The following is a 12772-nucleotide window of genomic DNA, read 5'->3' on the forward strand; positions in this document are numbered from 1 at the left end:
TGTCCTGCCTTCCAATACATCCTTCAAAAATATGAGCTACCTTAGAGGACATCCTGTGCAGACACACTGCTGTATTAAATTGCCTCACCCTTTTCTCCTCTTATTGGTAGCAGCTAGAATCTTTAACACTGATACAGTAGCATCAAGATTACAACAAAGCGTTTGCTGTGAAATGTACATCATCAGCTAAAGTAATAGTTATTTTCCGTGTCATCGATTTTTATTCTTAAAACTCCACTTTTTCTCACTTAAGTGAAGCTAAATTTTTCCTAGCTTAAATTTATACTTGTGGAAATTCCTCAGGGTGTATATTTAAATTGATTTAAGATTAAGAAGAACTACATATTTACTTCAAAATTTAAAAACAAATTACTTCTATGCTCCCAGTAAAAGCTTTTCTTCAACTGAATTAACACAGAATTTTATCTAATTTTCACTGACCTGTATAGGGATCAAAAGAATCTGACCCTCATAGCCCTCCATGCTAAATAGGAACTTTATAAAGCTAAATATTAAAGTCACATTTAGGAAATAGTTCAATTTTCAAATGTCTGTCAACAAAATAAATATTTCCATATACCTGAAGTTGTACTTAACTTGGTATATCCATTTTATCAAATTAATTGTAGAAATTGCATCCGTATCATAATTTAGTAGTTCATCTCTAAAAATTAGAGAGGACCCTTCCTATGATTAGTAAGTCAAGAAAATAACAAGAAACATGTATCTAGTAACATATTAAATTCATCCATGTATCCTACTTAAACTATTATTTTCATCATTTTCAGGTTGTAAATTGGTACTTTTTATAACTACACAAATATGATTTTTCATGTATAGAATTCACCCCAAGCCTCTGCTATCATGAACTTTTGAAGAGGATTAGTCTTAAATTAATCTTTCAAAGTACTGCTCATACTAGGATAAAGAATAAGCCAGTATTCACACTTCCCAAAAACTCACATAATGACTCACGCCTCTTCTCTCTGAATCCTTTCTTTTTTGTCCACCTGATACACAATAAAGGATAATTCCACAGGATTTGATTATCTGCTGGAAGTAGCTTATTCAGTCAATTTGATCAGAAAGTGAGCCTTCCCATTTCCTATAGAAAATACACTCCATGGTTTCACACTTCGGCACTAAATGACCTAACGTATTCTACTGAAAAGCAAAACAACTGAACAAATGATCCACATGGACATAAAATAGATACTCAAATATTTACTGTTCCCATATATTTATTATTAGTGCCTGTTCTTTTTGGTAGTGAAAGTTTGGAACTATCTTTCTCAGATATTGCTAAGATAATTCTACTATAGGAGCTACCCTAATCCAAAGATCACAGCCACAGGGAACTGTCAAGCATTTTTTCTCTGCTGAGATAATTTATGGAAAAAGGCAACTCATTCTTCATGGGCCCACTTTACTGGCAAATGCCTGGGCAATGTCCACTGTAGTCAGTACCATTCCATTAATATTAAGCAAAAGAAGAGGCAAAACCCTATTAACTCATCTTAGCATCTTATTAGCCATAAAAGCTAATAATAAGTACAAATCTTGAATTCAGTAATAAAACCATCACAGAGAGAAATTCCCAGGTGCCAAAAATTTGAGAATGTAATATTGGAAAAAAGAGAACACATAAAATAAGTTCAGTAGTTGAGAGTAACTGATAAAGTGACCTCAGCAAGAAAGAAATGAGTTGAGTCAATTTTAGATGTGTGTTTATACCCAAGAGGCAGAATTTTAAGTAAGCCAAAGTCAGTATAGAATATTGTTAGCTGAGGTTAATATAATACAATCATAACTCAGGGCAAATGCATGGGTTCGCATAATTTTTCTCATCACTTGTTGGATAAAATAGTGATCTGGATAGAAACTCATATGTCTCCTTTTTCATTATTTTTAATCACAGTCTCTACAGAGAGGTCATATGATAACAGAATTTTCCAAACTTTTTTCACATATTTCCACAGGAAAAGGTAAATATTGTTTTTATTTTCTTCTCGAAGAAACGTAATTTTCGTCTCAGCTTTGATAGTTTATTAACTAGCCATAAGCGATTGATCAGACCATTTCTATGAGAATAAATGGTCATTAACACATATTACAGAGAGAGAAAACGTGAGAGTAAGCAGTCCAACTTCTGACGCCTTGGTGGCTCAGGGAAGAGGAAGCATTAATGAAGCATCTAGCCTCAAGTCACTAATTTGCATCACAAGCAAGTTGGTTCTTAACTTCAGAAGTTCTTTGCCATCTGGAGATGGTCTGATGACCTGGGTGAGGTGAGTTGCTCTGTGCTGTTCCCTCGATTCAGGGGTCCAATCAGCCCTGATTGACACTTGGCATGCTCTCAGGGCAGCTGAAAGCTAAATGGACACAGAGAGCAGAGCAGCCTTTTGCACTGCGACAGTGACTTCTTCCAGAACAGGCTGAAGTTCTCTAATCTCTGAAGAGCTGAATGAGGAAAAGAACTACTACAAATTCAACAGAGGGAAATGTAGAATTCATGCTCAATAGGCACTTAGGCCTCATCACTTTCACCACTTTTAAAGTAACCTCTTTCCATTAGTCAATATAAATATTCTTGTGAAGTTGTATAATGCTTATCTGCTATAATTGTGAGCTTAAAGGAATTCTTCAAACAGTGTAATTTGCTCTAGAGAAAGTAAAGTGATAGCCTATGGTCATATGCTTCAATGTCTCTAATCCTTATATTTAGACAAAGGTTATTATAAATTCACCATTCCCTTTTCCAAATAATGCTTAATACACAATATTCTTTTATTTTGTAACTAAACGTACACAGGACACATAAGTATACTAGAGTTGAGGGGAAAAGTCCAGGATAAATATATCTAAATATAGTATATTTCCCCTAAAGTTCCAATGCTACTATATAAACAAATAATGAAAAGTTAATATGAGTATAGGGCTCTTGTACAAATTAAGAGAAAAATATCCTACATGACTTTCACCTTTAATTTTTTTAATTTTGTTCAAAAAAATTAGAACAATTTTTAATAGCTTTCACCAAATACACAGAAAGGTCCAAATCAATAAAATTAATTTAACATTTTTCACTGTCCAAAAAGAATATCTTTCATTGTTTTTTCTTACTCCATTTTTTAATGATATAAATACAATTGTAAGCAATAGCATATTTCTTCTGAATTTCAGAAAGGCAGCAGGAATTCAGTTTCTTAACACGTACATATTAGTTCCTTGTCTCCAATACAAATGTTATGAGATGGGATAACAACTGTATTGTAGAGTTTCCAGGATGGGAAGATGTATTAGAAATCACAGTGTGTAAGGTGAATATAATTGGGTCCAAAAAACAGCCAATTCATTCATACATTAAGGTACAGTGCAAGAGAGTTTTATTTTGTAGATACATATCCACAACAGAAATACATAATCACAGACTTTTTAAGTGTTTTACAAAATCTCCACTGTCCATTCAAAAGATGATTTTTATAAAATGCTACTAACCATACCCTGGTCCAATCTAGATTCATATGGATCGAATCCCCTACCTAGCTTTATGTTTTTCTTCCTAAAATTTATGAACCCGATTACAAATCACTGCTGAGTGATATTCAGAAGATATTGCAAGGGTGCCTACTCTACCTCTCTTTTCAAATGTGTTTCAGCAGAAGGATTATTGATGGAAGCCTGAGACACAGACGAAGAGGAATTAGAGCTGTGAGGTATAGAATTGCTGAAATTGCGTCTATATAAACAGCTGAAAGAAAGATGATATTCTGTTCAAATGTTTCCTATTTCAAAGAACTCTCCAGAGTCCCATTTACTCCTGATAAGCACTAACAGTGCTTACAAGTTTTCTTCATCCTGGAGAATGGCTTAAATTAAGAAAATACTTTTAGTTAAAAAGAAAGCTGTAGCAGAACTTGAAAGGTATAGAATAAAACCTGAAAAAGATTTCATCAGACAATGAGATCTAGCTCTGGTGCCTTAATCTGCGAAATAAAATTATGAAATAACTGATTCCTGTTTAATGCAATAGTACACACAGGCCTTGTTTCATTGTGCTTTTGCTTTATTGAGCTTCACAGATACTGCGTTTTTTACAGATTGAAGGTTTGTGGCAACCCTGTGTCCAGCAAGTCTATCGGTGCTATTTTCCCAACAGCATGTGCTCACTTCATGTCTCTGTGTCACATTTTGGTAATTCTCATAATATTTCAAACTTTTTCATTATTATTGTATATGTTATGGTGATCTGTGATCAGTGATCTTTGATGTTACTATTGTATTTATTTTGAGGCACCAAGAACCCCACCCATATAAGAGAGAACACTTAATCAAATAAACCATTAGCCAGACTCATCAAGAAAAAAAGAGAGAAGACTCAAATCAATAGAATTAGAAATGAAAAAGGAGAAGTAACAACTGACACTGCAGAAATACAAAGGGTCATGAGAGACTACTACAAGCAACGCTATGCCAATAAAATGGACAACCTGGAAGAAATGGAGAAATTCTTAGAAATGCAGAACCTGCCGAGACTGAACCAGGAAGAAATAGAAAATATGAACAAACCAATCACAAGCACTAAAATTAAAACTGTGATTAAAAATCTTCCAACAAACAAAAGCCCAGGACCAGATGGCTTCACAAGCAACTTCTATCAAACATTTAGAGAAGAGCTAACACCTATCCTTCTCAAACTCTTCCAAAATATAGCAGAGGGAGGAACACTCCCAAACTCATTCTATGAGGCCACCATCACCCTGATACCAAAACCAGACAAAGATGTCACAAAGAAAGAAAACTACAAGCCAGTATCACTGATGAACATAGATAAAAAAATCCTCGACAAAATACTAGCAAACAGAATCCAACAGCACATTAAATGGATCATACACCATGATCAAGTGGGGTTTATTCCAGGAATGCAAGGATTCAATATATGCAAATCAATCAATGTGATACAGCATATTAACAAATTGAAGGAGAAAAACCATATGATCATCTCAATAGATGCAGAGAAAGCTTTTGAAAAAATTCAACACCCATTTATGATAAAAACCCTGCAGAAAGTAGGCATAGAGGGAACTTTCCTCAACATAATAAAGGCCATATATGACAAACCCACAGCCAACATTGTCCTCAATGGTGAAAATCTGAAAGCATTTCCACTAAGATCAGGAAGAAGACAAGGTTGCCCACTCTCACCACTATTATTCAACATAGTTTTGGAAGTTTTAGCCACAGCAATCCGAGAAGAAAAAGGAATACAAATCAGAAAAGAAGAAGTAAAGCTATCACTGTTTGCAGATGACATGATACTCTACATAGAGAATCCTAAAGATGCTACCAGAAAACTACTAGAGCTAATCAATGAATTTGGTAAAGTAGCAGGATACAAAATTAATGCACAGAAATCTCTGGCATTCCTATACACTAATGATGAAAAATCTGAAAGTGAAATCAAGAAAACACTCCCATTTACCATTGCAACAAAAAGAATAAAATATCTAGGAATAAACCTACCTAAGGAAACAAAAGACCTGTACGCAGAAAATTATAAGAGACTGATGAAAGAAATTAAAGATGATACAAATAGATGGAGAGACATACCATGTTCTTGGATTGGAAGAATCAACGTTGTGAAAATGACTCTACTACCCAAAGCAATCTACAGATTCAGTGCAATCCCTATCAAACTACCAATGGCATTTTTCACAGAACTAGAACAAAAAAATTCACAATTTGTATGGAAACACAAAAGACCCCGAATAGCCAAACCAATCTTGAGAACGAAAAATGGAGCTGGAGGAATCAGGCTGCCTGACTTCAGACTATACTACAAAGCTACAGTAATCAAGACAGGATGGTACTGGCACAAAAACAGAAATATAGATCAATGGAACAGGATAGAAAGCCCAGAGATAAACCCACACACATATGGTCACCTCATCTTTGATAAAGGAGGCAAGAATATACAGTGGAGAAAAGACAGCCTCTTCAATAAGTGGTGCTGGGAAAACTGGACAGGTACATGTAAAAGTATGAAATTAGAACACTCCCTAACACCACACACAAAAAGAAACTCAAAATGGATTAAAGACCTAAATGTAAGGCCGGACACTATCAAACTCTTAGAGGAAAACATAGGCAGAACACTCTATGACATAAATCACAGCAAGATCCTTTTTGACCCACCTCCTAAAACAAATAAAAACAAAAATAAACAAATGGGACCTAATGAAACTTCAAAGCTTTTGCACAGCAAAGGAAACCATAAACAAGACCAAAAGACAACCCTCAGAATGGGAGAAAATATTTGCAAATGAAGCAACTGACAAAGGATTAATCTCAAGGATTTACAAGCAGCTCATGCAGCTCAATAACAAAAAAACAAACACCCCAATCCAAAAATGCGCAGAAGACCTAAACAGACATTTCTCCAAAGAAGATATACATATTGCCAACAAACACATGCAAGAATGCTCAACATCATTAATCATTAGGGAAATGCAAATCAAAACTACAATGAGGTATCACCTCACACCGGTCAGAATGGCCCTCATCAAAATATCTAGAAACAATAAATGCTGGAGCGGGTGTGGAGAAAAGGGAACACTCTTGCACTGTCGGTGGGAATGTAAATTGATACAGCCACTATGGAGAACAGTATGGAGGTTCCTTAAGAAACTAAAAATAAAACTACCATATGACCCAGCAACCCCACTACTGGGTATATACCCTGAGGAAACCATAATTCAAAGAGTCATGTACCAAAATGTTCATTGCAGCTCTATTTACAATAGCCAGGACATCGAAGCAACCTAAGTGTCCATCATCGGATGAATGGATAAAGAAGATGTGGCACATATATACAATGGAATATTACTCAGCCATAAAAAGAAACAAAATTGAGATATTTGTATGAGGTGGATGGACCTAGAGTCTGTCATACACAGTGAAGTAAATCAGAAAGAGAAAAACAAATACCATATGCTAACACATATATCTGGAATCTAAGGGAAAAAAAAAAGGTCATGAAGAACCTAGGGGTAAGACGGGAATAAAGACACAGACCTACTAGAGAATGGACTTGAGGATATGGGGAGGGGGAAGGGTAAGCTAGGACAAAGTGACAGAGTGGCATGGACATATATACACTACCAAACGTAAAATAGCTAGTGGGAAGCAGCTGCATAGCACAGGGAGATCAGCTCGGTGGTTTGTGACCACCTAGAGGGGTGGGATAGGGAGGGTGGGAGAGAGGGAGATGCAAGAGGGAAGAGATATGGGAACATATGTATATGTATAACTGATTCACTTTGTTATAAAGCAGAAACTAACACACCATTGTAAAGCAATTATACTGCAATAAAGATTAAAAAAAAAAAAATACTGTGTGTTCTGACTGCTCCACTGACTGGCTGTTCCCTGTCTCTCTTCCTCTCCTTGGGCCTTTCTATTCCCTGAGCCACAGCAATGTTGAAATTAGGCCAATTAATCAGCATACAATGACCTCTAAGTGAAAGGAAGTCACACGCCTCTCATTTTAAATCCAAAGCTAGAAATGATTAAGATTAGTGAGGGAGGCACGTCAAAAGCTGACATAGGCCAAAAGCTAGGCCTCTTGCCCCAAAGAGCTACCCAAGTTATGAATGCAAAGGAGAAGTTCTTTAAAGAAATGAAAAGTGCTACTCCAGTAAACACATAAATGGTATGAAAGTGAAACAGTATTACTGCTGATAGGGAGATAGTTTTAGTGGTCTAGCTAGAAGGTCAAACCAGCCACAACATTCCCTTAAACCCAAGCCTAATCCAGAGCAAGGCCCTAACTCATTTCAATTCTCTGAAGGTTGAGAGAGGTGAGGAAGCTGCAGAAGAAAATATGAAATGAGCAGATGTTGGGTCATGAGGTTTAAGGAAAGAAGCCATTTCCAGAACATGAAAGTGCAAGGTGAAGCAGCAAGTGTTGATGTAGAAGCTGCAGCAAGTTACCCAGAAGATCTAACTAAGATCATTAATGAGGGTGGCTCCACTAAACAACAGATTTTCAATGTAGACAAAACAGTCTTCAATTGAAAGAAGATGCCTTCTAAGACTCTCATACCTAAAGAGGAAAAGTCAATGTCTGGCTTCAAGGCTTCAAAAGACAGCCCGACTTTCTTGTTAGGGGCTAATGTAGCTGGCAACGTTAAGTTGAAGCCCATGCTCACTTACCATTCTGAAAATCCTAGGGCCCTTAAGAATTAATCTACTAAATCTACTCTGCCTGTGCTCCCTAAATGGAACAACAAAGTCTGGTGACTGCACATCTGTTTACAGCATGGTTTGCTGAATATTTTCAACCCACTGTTGAGAACTATTGCTCAGAAAAAGAAGATTCCTTTCAAAATATTACTGCTCATTGACAAAGGCAGATGTGGTGGAAAGAGCAAGAGAATCAGAATTCGAAGTGGAGCCTGAAGATGTGACTGAACTGTTGCAATCTCATAAGGAGTCGCTTCTTATGGATGAACAAAGAAAGTGGTTTCTTGAGATAGAATGTATTCGTGGCGAAGGTGCCATATAGATGGTTGAAATAATAACGGAAGATTTCTAATATTACGTAAACTTTGTTGATAAAGCAGCAGCAGGGTTTGAGAGGATTGGCTTCTTTTTTTTGGGGGGGTATAGTTGTTTTACGATGTTGTGTTAGTTTCTACTGTACAGCAAAGTGGAGTTCCCTGTGTTATACAGCAGGTTCTCATTAGTTAATCTATTTTATACATATTAGTGTATATATGTCAATCCCAATCTCCCAATTCATCCCACCCACCCCCTGTCCCCCCTTGGTGTCCATACGTTTGTTCTCTACATCTGTTCCTCTATTTCTGCCTTACAAACCGGTTCATCTGTACCATTTTTCTAGATTCCACATATATGCGTTAATATATGATATCAGTTTTTCTCCTTCTGAATTACTTCACTCTGTATGGCTTCTATTTTAAAAGAAGTTCTACTGTGGGTAAAATGCTATTAATTAATATGCTATTAATTAACTGCACGCTACAGAGAAATCATTTGTGAAAGGAAGAGTCAGTCGATGTGGCAAACTTCACTGTCGTCTTATGTTAAGAAGTTGCCACGTCACCCAGCCTTCAGCTACCACCACCCTGATCAGTCAGCATCAGCCATCAACACTGAGAAAAGACCCTCCTCCAGCAAAAAGCATATGACTCGCTGAAGCCTCAGGTGATAGTTAACATTGTTTAGCAGTAAAGTATTTCTTAATGAAAGTATGTACATTGATTTTTTAGACAAAAGCTATTTCACACTTTGAAGAGACTACAGCATAGTGTAAACATAACTTATATGTGTACTGGGAAACCACAGGATTCATGTGACTCGCTTTATGGCGATATTTGCTTTATTGTGGCAGTCTGGAACTCAACCCACAATGTCTTCAAGGTATCCCTGTACAAGAAAATTAGTCATAAGCCAGAACAAAAAGATTACAATAGATTCTTCACAGATGACTCTAAAATATCTTTACAGAGAAAGCACAAGGAGTACGTTTCAGAAGATGAGGAATTATAAATGTCCATCTCCCCGAAGCAACTCACTCCTTCATATTACCACATATATAATTTTTTTCCCTGAGTACCAATGACAGGATTTCCCAAAACATGTTTTCCAGATCACTTACTCAAGAGGACGTTTATATAAAGTTTTCTTGATAAAGGACATCAGTTTAAAGTGAGGTAACGATTGGACCATTCCCTAATTAATTAGCTTTTTTCACTGTAGGACTTCTCAGAGTTTTTCATATGCTATTATATTATACTGTGTTGATCCACGATGGGGACACAATACTCAGCATTTCCAAATTTATTTGACGATGGAAGCCCTTTCTTATTTTTTCATGGAATGCCTTTGACTACCATTCTAAGGAGTGTGTATAAGAATTTTGTAGGTTTGGGATTGAGATTATTAGCATAGAAAGTCACTGGCTGTTTTTCCAAAGACCAACATCACCAGTTATTTGACTTTGTGGGAAATGTACAGCAGGTCAAAAACCTATTGTCTCAGTGAAGGCAATGTATCCCTGCCTTTCCAAACCAGCACTCCCCACCCCAGTCAGTCACATTAGCAAGCTCACTATCAGTCAGGTAATCACAGCATATTCATATAATCACAGATATTCATGCTGGCCACACATACCAACATGTTCCCCTGAAAACATACCCTAGATGTGAAAAGTAACATCCTTTTCAATTTTTATAGTGGCTTCTCTTATGTTTGCTCGCAACATACTATTACTGTGCTGAAAGATTGTTACTTATGTCCTATAAATCTGCCTGCCTTCTCACAGTAGTTACTTTTCAGATGGCGACCAGAAAACTTTTGCCAAATTCTGTTCTACTGAAAAAAAAATTCTCTCATAGATTCTCTTTTTTAAAAAGTCTAGTTTGGGGTTACTTATTTGCTGCTGTTTATTCAAACAAGAGAGTGAGAGTTGAAATACCACCTGTTTGGAAAAAAGACTTTATTCTTATAGGATGTATGTGATAGTCATTTGCTTGGGAACTGGAACCATCACTGAAGTGACCAACACTTTTTATTTGTCACTTTGCACTCAAGTTTTATTTTTATGATGCCTCCATTTAATGAGCACTATATCTTTATGCAAGAGATATTGCTTAGAACTTTACATTTACTGTCTCAATTTATCCTCACAATATCCCATGTGAAAGCTATAATTAGCCTCATCTGGGGAAACTGAGTCTCAGAGAAAATAAGCTTATCACTGAAAGTCCCAGTTATTAAGTGATGGGCTGATCTTTGAACCTGTATCTGTCTGATCTGAAAGACCCTGATCTTCCCAGGATACCAAGCAGACAGCTATGTCATTGTTTCTAACAACCCCTTAGTAAAGCAACATTTACTAAGGGGTTGTTAGAAACATGTTATCATATGTTATCATAGTATTTGACAAGAAATGGAAGGATCTTCCCCATTCCAGCCAGAGGTGCCCTTCTTCAAATCGTCCACCAAAAAACAGAGGATTTAAGCTTCTGTGAAAGTAGGCCTTGAACTGATGGACAAAGAGAATGAAACAAAAACAGAACATCCCCAGGAAGAACAGAGGTGGAATGACATCCACCTTAGATCTTAGAGACTCTGCATTCAGCTTATTTTGGAGCCAACTGACCTATACTACCTCTTATAATAATTTATGAAACTTTCTTTCTGCAAATGTAGTACAGTATGTCCTTATAAAAGCATCCAAGTTTTCATATGAAGACTCCTACCAACAAAACCCTGGTTAATAAATCTTGGCTGTGAAGTGAAATGCAAGAGAATTATTATGTAAGACATACTCCTTTATCAGCAAATGTGCTGACTAGTCAGGTTGCATGGTATCAGTGTTAATAATCAGGCACAACTGAAAGGTCAGGAGAGATTGAAAAGCAGCGAGGTCACTAGGGCAAGAGTTTGTTAAAGGACTTTCTCTTTTTAAAAAACACTGTTATCAAATATCAAATATCCTGGCTATGTGATGCCTTAATACATTTCTCTGCTTCACTTGATCCTACCATGTCTTGGCCATAGTATGGACAAGACAGTATATGAGTCTGAGAATAATTGGTCTTTAACACCTGAATATTTGAGGCTCCCTATAGAAGAGATTGACTTGCTTCTACTAATCAGAACAAAAGAAGATGGAAATAGAAATTAACATTTAAGTACCTACTATGTGCCAGGAACTCTGCAGGTATGCTGATCATGTTATTGTATTAATCTTCACAGTGTTATAAAATAGGTGTTCTGCAGATGAGAATTACTAATGAAGTGATGCCCATGCTCCCTAGATCCCTCAACCTGATGAAGTTCAGCCAGGGTTCAATCTGAGATTTGCTGGCTGCAAAGGCTGTGCTCACTCCTCCACTACTGCATCTGTTGGGTTATTTTCACTGTCCTGACCATCCTGTAGAATCAGAGAATGCTTTAAAAGGCAGAGGAGACCACAGAGATATCCTAGATAACAACCCCCCCCCCCCGCAGTTTACACATGAGAAATTTTAAACCCTCAGAGGATGAATAATATAACCAAAATCAAAAGCTTCTTGGTGCCAGAATGGGAAATTAACCTCTTGATTCATACTCATTTTGTATTTTTACTATTTCCCACTGATTTCCTTGCTGTCTTCTTAAATGATGGTTAAAACCAGGCTTACCACATTTCACAGATCCAGAGGATACTGTTCATATTACAGTACAGCATCCCAAGTCAAAGCCATCTGTCTTTTGGTTTATGAATTTGTTTTTAAAACAATTGTAGGAAAATATTCATCTTTTAAAAAATAGCTAAAGTGAAAAAGTGTTTGTGTGAAAACAGGCAAGATCATTGTTGTATGCATAAGAGCTTATCCGAGGTCATAGGGATTAGACTAGGATACCCAGTTGTCTTCCCTCTGTCTAAACTTGACCCCACCCTGACATCTTGGGCATCTTTCAAAATCCTGTTTGTGTATCACTCCTTCCAGGAAGTACTGTAGAGAATCACTTCACCATAGCTCCCCTGACCTCAAAATTAATTATGTCATACTCTGGTTACTTTAGCATTGTGTGTATAATTTCATTATTCTACTTACTGAAAAACATTGCAATTTATTTTGTTTGTATGCTTACTCTCATTGTTAGAATGTACACAGTGAGTGTACTTCATTTGTCCCTGTGTACTCAGAACCTAATACAGTATTTGGCTATATAGGTGTTCAAAAGATGTGTTTGA

The sequence above is a fragment of the Phocoena phocoena genome, chromosome 6 (assembly GCF_963924675.1).
Source record: "Phocoena phocoena chromosome 6, mPhoPho1.1, whole genome shotgun sequence".
In the NCBI taxonomy this organism is placed as follows: Eukaryota; Metazoa; Chordata; class Mammalia; order Artiodactyla; family Phocoenidae; genus Phocoena; species Phocoena phocoena.